Source organism: Triticum urartu, chromosome 6 (genome assembly GCF_003073215.2).
Source record: "Triticum urartu cultivar G1812 chromosome 6, Tu2.1, whole genome shotgun sequence".
NCBI lineage: Eukaryota > Viridiplantae > Streptophyta > Magnoliopsida > Poales > Poaceae > Triticum > Triticum urartu.
In genome coordinates this window covers 541,443,891-541,454,292 of record NC_053027.1, presented here as the reverse complement: position 1 = coordinate 541,454,292, position 10,402 = coordinate 541,443,891, and positions in this window count along the sequence as shown.

Sequence of the window (10,402 nt, the reverse complement as noted above, 5' to 3'; positions counted from 1 at the left end):
ACTCCATAAACACTTTGTTCATCATGTTCATAAAATAGGTAGGTGCGTTAGTCAGACCAAATGACATAACGGTATACTCATACAGCCCATACCTGGTAGTAAAAGCTGTCTTCGGAATATCCTATTCTCGAATCTTCAACTGGTGGTATCCTGATCGCAGATCGATCTTGGAAAATACCTTAGCTCCTTGCAATCGATCAAACAGATCGTTGATCATTGGTAATGGGTACTTGTTCTTGATCGTTACTTCATTTAATCCTCGATAATCAACAACCATCCTTAATGATCCATCCTTCTTCTCCACTAGAAGTACTGGTGATCCCCAAGGTGAAGAACTTGGGCGAATATATCCCTTATTCAGTAACTCCTTAGTCTGCTTCTTAATTTCCCCCAAATCCTTTGCTGGCATCCTATATGGTCTCTTTGATATTGGCCCTGTGCCTGGCAATAGCTCAATCAAAAACTCAATATCTCTATCCGGTGGCATGCCTGGCAACTCTTCTGGAAATACATCAGGGAAATCTCTTACCACTGGTACTTCCTCCTGCACAACTCCTGTTAGGCAATTTACTTGAGTCCTATTTGGCACATGCCGGGATACATACTTGATCCTTCTCCCTTCTGGGGTGGTAACAAAAATTGACTTACTAGCACACTCAATATTCCCTTCATACTTTGATAACCAATCCATGCCTAATATCACATCCAGTCCTTGAGATTCCAATACTATTAGGTCTGAGGGAAAAACATAGTTACCAATCCTTAATGGTAACCGATCACACCATAGACTAGCCACATACTCTGCTCCGAGCGAGGTTACTAACATGGGTGACCTAAGGGCTTGGGTTGATAGGTTATACTTATCCACACATCCCCTTGAGATGTATGAATGCGACGCACCAGTATCAAAAAGGACTAGTGCAGTAAAAGACTTAACCAAAAACTTACCTATTACCGCATCGGGCTGAGCTTCAACCTCCTCCACGCTAACGTGGTTCACCTGTCCCCTGTTGAAAGGGTTCGGCTTCTTCCCAGAACTTCCATTGCCATTTTGGCTTTTAGGACATTCATTGGCATAATGTCCGGTCTTCGAACACTTATAGCAAGTGACTTGGCTTAGGTCCTTCTTGGCTGGGGTTGAGGGGTTGGTGCGGTTCTGGCCGTTGCTTCCTCCATTGCCATTACCATTCTTGGTGCCATTGTGATTGTGCGAGCTACCTCCTCCATGGGTATGCTGAAAATGTCCTCCTGGTCTAGGGGTAAAACGTGGCTTCTGTTGAGCTCCTGAATTATACTTTCCTTGTCCATACTTCCTCTTGCGATTCTCAATTTGCTGCTGCTTCCCTTCGATCATAAGAGCACGATCTACCAATTCCTGGTAGTTGTTGAAGGTGGCTACCATCAACTGCATGCTCAACTCATCATTCAGTCCTTCCAGAAACTTCTCTTGCTTAGCTGCATCCGTAGCGACGTCATCTGGGGCATAACGTGCTAACTTACTAAATTCCTCCACATACTGGCCAACTGTCCGTCCTCCTTGGCGCAAGTTACGAAACTCACGCTTCTTCATGGCCATAGCTCCTGCTGAAACATGGGCAGTACGGAAAGCCTGCTGAAACTGGTCCCATGTGACAGTGTCGACTGGGAAGGTGGCTGTGAAATTCTCCCACCATGATGCTGTGGGTCCTTCTAACTGATGTGCGGCAAACTTCACCTTCTCCGCATCTGTGCATCCTGCTGTGGTCAACTCCCTAGCTGTCTTGCGGAGCCAATCATCTGCTACTATCGGCTCGGTGCTACTGGAAAACACCGGCGGATTCAGCCTAAGAAAACGGGCTAAGTGGTCAATAGGTGGTGGTGGTGGTGGGTTGTTGTTGTTCCCCTGATTCTGATTCTGGACTAGCAACTGCATCAATGTGTTCTGCTTCTGGATCAACTGGGTGAGCTCCGGTGGAAATGCAAATCCGGGGTCACGTCTCGGAGGCATCTAAGGGTTTAGAAAAGATGAGATGTAAGAATAGAGGGGGTCTAAAGAGAAAACACTACCCATATGCACATGAGGCAAAAGCAAACAATTCACTTCATTCAATCAAACAAGGGCATACAATCGATCTAACTATCGCAAAAGTGCTCGGGCTACTATATTTACATGGTGGACTACTACTACTACTGAGGAGGTGGTCTACTAGAAATATTCTTCGGTCGTTGACTCCATAATATCTGCTCCAGCTTCATCAACATAGTCATCATTGCTACTATCTGCTTCCGAGTCGGTGCCGTCGATGATGATGTAGTCTTCCGGGCTAATTTCCTTGGGTTCTTCGTCTTCATCTACTGGTGTCAGGCCGCCCATAAATATTCCAATCTTCTTGATCAGGTCGTCATTCTTCTCCACCAATACTTCAATTTCCTCTTCATAATCTTCACGTGTAGCCTTGAGTTCTTCCTCCAGTTCCTTGATTCTAGTCTTAGCCTTCTTCAGATCTATCATGTTGGCACACATCTGGTTCTCCTGTCGTCGAATGTGCTGGTTAAATTCCTAGATAAAAGCTGCGATTGATCTATCCTTCCTGGTGCTGATCATCTCCCGGTGTTCATCTCGGCGCCCACAAATCTGGTAGATAGTATCCTTGAGATCCTTGCGGTAGACTTCTCCAATGCGTCCCATGGCTATGTGAGCTACCATGCTCTTTCCTAGACTCCAAGTTGGTGCATCAAAAGAAAACTCTATGGGCTCAGTGACTGGCATGAACGTCCTTCCTGGAACGTGAACTTGAATCATCCAGCGCTCTTCATCAGGTAAAGTGGCGTTGTAGGTTCCCGTGAAGCTTGGTACTCCTATATTCAGGTATCTAGTGACTTCCTTCAAGTGGCGTCCAAAGGGTGTATCTTCATCCGTTGTGTGAACTTGTTCCTTGCATCCGCCATCCTAAAGAGTAGAAAAGATGAGAAGTCAGAATAGAAGAGAGTGAATAGTGATCTAGGGCCTTTAGCTTAGCGGTCGTGTCCTACAGTCAGCGTGTGCTCTGATACCATCTCTGTAGCGACCAGACCTCAGACAGTCTGATCTCTGTGCTCCGGTGTCATCCCTGGATCAGTAATGCTGACACCACACAGTACTCGGAGGATTTATAGCAGAGTAGCAATCACACACTTATTACATCGAGTGTCTCAAAAGAGAACTTATTACAATAAATATGGCTTAAGGCCATCTAATAACGATAACAGCGGAAGGCTTGGAAGATAAGTGAGTCCATCAAGTCTAACGGCATCACTGAGTATAGAACCACGACCTAAAACTCCTTAATCATCGTCTGAAAAGTCATAAAGAAACTTACCTGTAGCCAACCCATGTAGCCAACCCAACCCAGCAAGGCATAGGGTCATCTTCCTCCTCTCGCCAGGAGGACGAGAGGCACGTGCCTGACACACGCTGATGTCTACTACACAACCTTCTTCTTGTAGACGTTGTTGGGCCTCCAAGTGCAAAGGTTTGTACGACAGTAGCAAATTTCCCTCAAGTGGATGACCTATGGTTTATCAATCCATGGGAGGCGTAGGATGAAGATGATCTCTCTCAAACAACCCTGCAACCAAATAACAAAGAGTCTCTTGTGTCCCCAACACACCCAATACAATGGTAAATTGTATAGGTGCACTAGTTCAGCGAAGAGATGGTGATACAAGTGCAATATGGATGGTAGATATAGGTTTTTGTAATCTGAAAATATAAAAACAGCAAGGTAACTAACGATAAAAGAGAGCGAAAATGGTATTGCAATGCGTTGAAACAAGGCCTAGGGTTCATACTTTCACTAGTGCAAGTTCTCTCAACAATAATAACATAATTGGATCATATAACTATCCCTCAACATGCAACAAAGAGTCACTCCAAAGTCACTAATAGCGGAGAACAGATGAAGAGATTATTGTAGGGTACGAAACCACCTCAAAGTTATCCTTTCTGATCAAACTATTCAAGAGTCTGTAGTAAAATAACACGAAGCTATTCTTTCCGTTCAATCTATCCTAGAGTTCGTACTAGAATAACACCTTAAGACACAAATCAACGAAAACCCTAATGTCACCTAGATACTCCAATGTCACCTCAAGTATCCATGGGTATGATTATACGATATGCATCGCACAATCTCGGATTCATCTATTCAACCACACAAAGAACTTCAAAGAGTGCCCCAAAGTTTCTACCGGAGAGTCAAGACGAAAACATGTGCCAACCCCTATGCATAAGTTCATGAGGCCACGAAACTCGCTAGTTGATCACCAAAACATACATCAAGTGGATCACGTGATATCCCATTGTCACCACTGATAAGCACATGCAAGACATACATCAAGTGTTCTCAAATCCTTAAAGACTCAATCCGATAAGATAGCTTCAAAAGGAAAACTCAATTCATCACAAGAGAGTAGAGGGGGAGAAACATCATAAGATCCAACTATAATAACAAAGCTCGCAATACATCAAGATCGTGCCGAATCAAGAACACGAGAGAGAGAGAGAGATCAAACACATAGTTACTGGTACATACCCTCAGCCCCGAGGGTGAACTACTCCCTCCTCATCATAGAGAGCGCCGGGATGATGAAGATGGCCACCGTACAGGGATTCCCCCTCCGGCAGGGTGCCGGAATGGGTCTAGATTGGTTTTCGGTGGCTACAAAGGCTTGCGGCGGTGGAACTCCAGATCTAGGTTATTTTCTAGAGGTTTTTGTATCTATAAGAGGTGTTGGCGTCGGGGACAAGTCAGGGGGGTCTCCGAGGCGGCCACGAGGTAGGGGCGCGCCCAGGGGATAGGGAGCGCCCCCACCCTCGTGGTGGCCTCGGGACTCTTTTGGCCTATCTCCGGTACTCCGTGGGCTTCTTCTGGTCCAAAAATGATCTCCGTGAAATTTCAGGTCAATTAGACTCCATTTGATTTTCCTTTTCTGTGATACTCAAAAACAAGGAAAAAACGGGAACTAGCACTGGGCTCTAGGTTAATAGGTTAGTCCCAAAAATCATATAAAATACCATATAAATGCATATAAAACATCCTAGATGGATAATATAATAGCACGGAACAATCAAAAATTATAGATACGTTGGACACGTATTGATTACCCACAAGTATAGGGGATCTATCGTAGTCCTTTCGATAAGTAAGAGTGTCGAACCCAACGAGGAGCAGAAGGAAATGATAAGCGGTTTCCAGCAAGGTATTCTCTGCAAGTACTGAAATAAGTGGTAACAGATAGTTTTGTGATAGGATAATTTGTAACGAGCAACAAGTAACAAAAGTAAATAAAGTGCAGCAAGGTGGCCCAATCCTTTTTGTAGCAAAGGACAAGCCTGGACAAACTCTTATATAGAGAAAAGCGCTCCCGGGGACACATGGCAATATCGTCAAGCTAGTTTTCATCACGCTCATATGATTCACGTTCGGTACTTTGATAATTTGGTATGTGGGTGGACCGGTGCTTGGGTACTGCCCTTACTTGGACAAGCATCCCACTTATCATTAACCTCTATTACAAGCATCCGCAACTACAACAGAAGTATTAAGGTAAACCTAACCATAGCATGAAACATATGGATCCAAATCAGCCCCGTACGAAGCAACGCATAAACTAGGCTTTAAGCTTCTGTCACTCTAGCAACCCATCATCTACTTATTACTTCCCAATGCCTTCCTCTAGGCCCAAACAATGGTGAAGTGTCATGTAGTCGATGTTCACATAACACCACTAGAGGACATACAACATACATCTCATCAAAATATCGAACGAATACCAAATTCACATGACTACTAATAGCAAGACTTCTCCCATGTCCTCAGGAACAAAAGTAACTACTCACAAAGCATAAACATGTTCATAATCAGAGGGGTATTAATATGCATATAGGACCTGAACATATGATCTTCCACCAATTAAACCAACTAGCATCAACTACAAGGAGTAATTAACACTACTAGCAACCTACTAGCACCAATTCCGGACTTGGAGACAAGAATTGGATACAAGAGATGAACTAGGGTTTTGAGAGGAGATGGTGCTGATGAAGATGTTGATGGAGATTGCCCTCTCCCGATGAGAGGAGCGTTGGTGATGACGATGGCGATGATTTCCCCCTCCGGGAGGGAAGTTTCCCCGGCAGAACAGCTCCGCCAGAGCCCTAGATTGGTTCCGCCAAGGTTCCGTGTAGCGACCAGACCTCAAACAGTCTGATCTCTGTGCTCCGGTGTCAGCCCTGGATCAGTAATGCTGACACCACACAGTACTCGGAGGATTTATAGCAGAGTAGCAATCACACACTTATTACATCGAGTGTCTCAAAAGAGAACTTATTACAATAAATATGGCTTAAGGCCATCTAATAACGATAACAGCGGAAGGCTTGGAAGATAAGTGAGTCCATCAAGTCTAACGGCATCACTGAGTATAGAACCACGACCTAAAACTCCTTAATCATCGTCTGAAAAGTCTGCAACATTAACGTTGCAGCCCGAAAACGGGTCAGCACATGGAATATGCTGGCAAGGTAACACATAGAGAGTAATGGAATGCAACAGCTATACTATATGCATATCTGGCTGGTGGAAAGCTCTATGGTTACAGTTTTTGCGTAAAGCCAATTTTTCCCTACTTCAAAGGAATAAAATTTATTTAACTATCATGGTAGTTGTTAAACATTGAGAATGGTTGATAGCATTCTCAATCCCAATTAAGCATCATCATTAAACATAACCCAACAAAATTAATTTAGAGTAACATGTTGAGATTCACATGATAATCCAAGTACTAGATACTCAAAATGTCCATAACCGGGGACACGGCTAATCATGATTAGTTTGTTACACTCTGCAGAGGTTTGCGCACTTTTCCCCACAAGACTCGATCGCCTCCGTTTGGTTTCTCGCACTACAGGGTGTTTGAGAAGACGGATGACCGAGACATAGTCTTTCAGAAGCGCTAGCACCTTACGATCGGGTAGACCGTACCACCTACATCCCCTACATCTGCTAGTCTACCATTGTAAGAGTTCGCACAACTTAGTCAACTATGCTAGAGCCCATAATAGCTTGTGGCTGCACACGGAAGTTTCTAGTATGAATAGTCTTATGATCCCTTTGAGCCTGGGTGGCGGTCCAAAAGAAAACAGGCAAGTCTTGGAATACCCAGGTGCCTCAATCCACCCAGATGTGTGTTTAAGTTGCCACCTTAGATAAACCATTAATTAACAATCTCACATCTGTCAATGGATTTCACTCACCCAATCCACGCCTACTAGCATAACATGGCATGATAAGCAAACGTAGAAGTAATTCCCAAAGGTTTGATAATAAACAGGTAATAGGTACTACCTCAACTACTTCCCATCCCACAATTTAATTAGATCCTAATCATGCAATGTGTGTGGATTGATCTAATGCAATAAAACTGGGTAGTAGAGAAGGCATGATCAAAGTGTTACTTGCCTTGCTGATGATCCGGGAAACATAGCGATTCGAAGTAACAGGCGGCGCACTCCGGATATTCTATCGCAAACAAACAAACGAGCATACAATAAGTACTCATCTAATGCACAGGTAAAACTCAAATAAGAGATCTAACCAGAAGGTTCAACTTAAGAACTCCAGTTGGCAAAAGAATCAAATCGAACGAAGCAACAAAAATAAAACGGCGAAAGAAAACAACTTCGTTCTAGCAATCTGGATCTAGGGAAAATTTTACAGTAGCAAAATCTTGTTTAGGTTGGTTAAACGGATAGAGGGTTTTGAGACGAATCCCTAGGCGCTTGAATCGCCTGATTCCGATAAACGAGCGAAAAGTTAAACTAAAACGAAAATCGGATCAAAAATCGCGATCAGAAAAATCGCGGATTTAATCCGAGAAAAGAAAAACGAAGAACAGATTAACGAACAAACGTTCGTTATCTGAAACTAAATGATGAACACGTTCGTTAAAAAGAACGAATCGGTGAACGTTCACTAATTAAGTAAACCAGAGAAATAAACCGATCTAGGGTTTCAAAAAAAACCGAGGCGGTTTCTTTTTTAAAAAAACAAACGGCGAACGGCGGCGGCTATACCTCCGGCGAGGTACTCTGGCGGGCGGGGCGGGGCTCCGGCGGCGGCGGCTATGCGAGGCGGCGGGGCGGCTCGGCAGCGGCAGCGGCGCAGCAGCGGCAGCGGCGGCGGCGGCGTGAGGTGCGCGGCGGCGGCGGCGGCGGCAGCGCAGGGCGGCGGGGCGGCTTGCGGCTGGCGGGCGGCGGGGCGGGGTGAGGTGAGGGGCTGGGCGGCGGGGCAGCTCGGTATTTAAGAAAAGGGGGTGCTGCCTTGGGGGAGGGGCAAGGCAGCGGGGCGGCGTGTCCGAGCCAGACTCGCGGCGGCGGCGCGCTCGTCTCCTGGAAGGAGACGGCTGGCGGCGGGGAGTGGGCCGTCGGCTGGGCCTTGGCCCAGTCGGCGCGCGGCGCGTTTTTTTTAAAACATTATGCACAGAAGAAAAATAAAAATAAATACTAAACGGACTTCAAATTTCCCGAAATAAATTTTCCCGGGCTTCTAAAATCAAGCCCGACAAAGTGAACATTTATTTGGGACCTAAATGCAATTTTGAAAAAAACGCATTTTTTCCTAATTCAAATAAAACACCGAAGAACTCTGAAATAAAATCCTATTTGATTTTATTATTAAATCCTCAATATTTCTTTATTTTGGGAAAGTCATTTTATTCCCTCTCTCATATTTTTGTAATAGAAATATTTGATGATAAAATAAATAAAATCAAATGATCCTATTCTCAAAATTTGAGAGAACTCAAATATGAAAATATCGAAATCCCAAACTCTCTCCATGGGTCATTGAGTTGCGTAGAATTTCTAGGATCAACCAAAAAGCAAAAGAAATATGATATGCATTGATGATCTAATGTATAACATTCCAAATTGAAAATTTGGGATGTTACATTTCACCTTGTGGTGGCCGAGTTTCGTCCGAGAAGATGGCTTATGATTTTTTTCCATCGAAAGACTTCATATAGTAGAAGATGGCCACCGGAGGGCCACCAGGAGGCCCATGAGGTAGGGGGCGCGCCCCCCACCCTCGTGGGTAGGGTGTGGCCCCCCTGGTGAATCTCTTCCGCCGAGTATTTTTTATATATTCTGAAAATGTCTTCTGTGAAGTTTCAGGACTTTTGAAGCTGTGCAGAATAGGTCTCTAATTTTTGCTCCTTTTCCAGCCCAGAATCCCAGCTGCCTATATTCTCCCTCTTCATGTAAACCTTGTAAAATAAGAGAGAATAGGCATAAGTATTGTGACATAATGTGTAATAACAACCCATAATGCAATAAATATCGATATAAAAGCATGATGCAAAATGGACGTATCAACTCCCCCAAGCTTAGACCTCGCTTGTCCTCAAGAGAAAGCTGAAATCGAAAAACATGTCCACATGTTTAGAGATAGAGGTGTCGATAAAAATAAAATACAGACATGAGGGCATCATGATCATTCTTAAAACAGCACTTACATAATTCTTGTCATATAATTTCTTATGCTAGAGTAATAATTCAATCAAAATTTCAAGTATGAATAGTAAACTTCATTGAAAACTAACAAACTATAATCTCAGTCATTGGAGCAATTGCAATTTATCATAACATAGGAAAGAGTTAATATATAAGAGCTTTTCAGCAAGTCCACATACTCAACTATCATATAGTCTTTCACAATTGCTGACACTCGCGCAATACTTATGGGTATGGAGTTTTAATCGGACACAGAGAAAGATAGAGGCTTATAGTTTTTGCCTCCCAGCGTTTTACCTCAAGGGTAATTTCAACGGTGATAGTTCATGAAAACTAACATCTAATTAGCCATATATACCAGGATCTTTCCAACATACTGTGCTTGCCAAATGATAAAATGTAAAAAGGAAGGGTGAAGATCACCATGACTCTTATGCAATGTAGGAGATAAAAGTAAAAGATAAGCCCTTCGCAGAGGGAAGCAGAGGTTGTCATGCGCTTTTATGGTTGGATGCACAAAATCTTAATGCGAAAGAATGTCACTTTATATTGCCACTTGTGATATGGACCTTTATTATGCAGTTTGTCGCTTTTATTTCTTCCATATCACACGATCGTATAAAGTTTATTTTCTCCCACACTAATAAGTCATACATATTTAGAGAACAATTTTTATTGCTTGCACCGATGACAACTTACTTAGAGGATCTTACTCAATCCATAGGTAGGTATGGTGGACTCTGATGGCAAAACTGGTTTAAGGGTATTTGGAAGCACGAGTAGTATCTCTACTTGGTGTGATGAATTTGGCTAGCACGAGGGGGAAAGGCAAGCTCAACCATGTTGGATGATCCATGACAATATAATTTA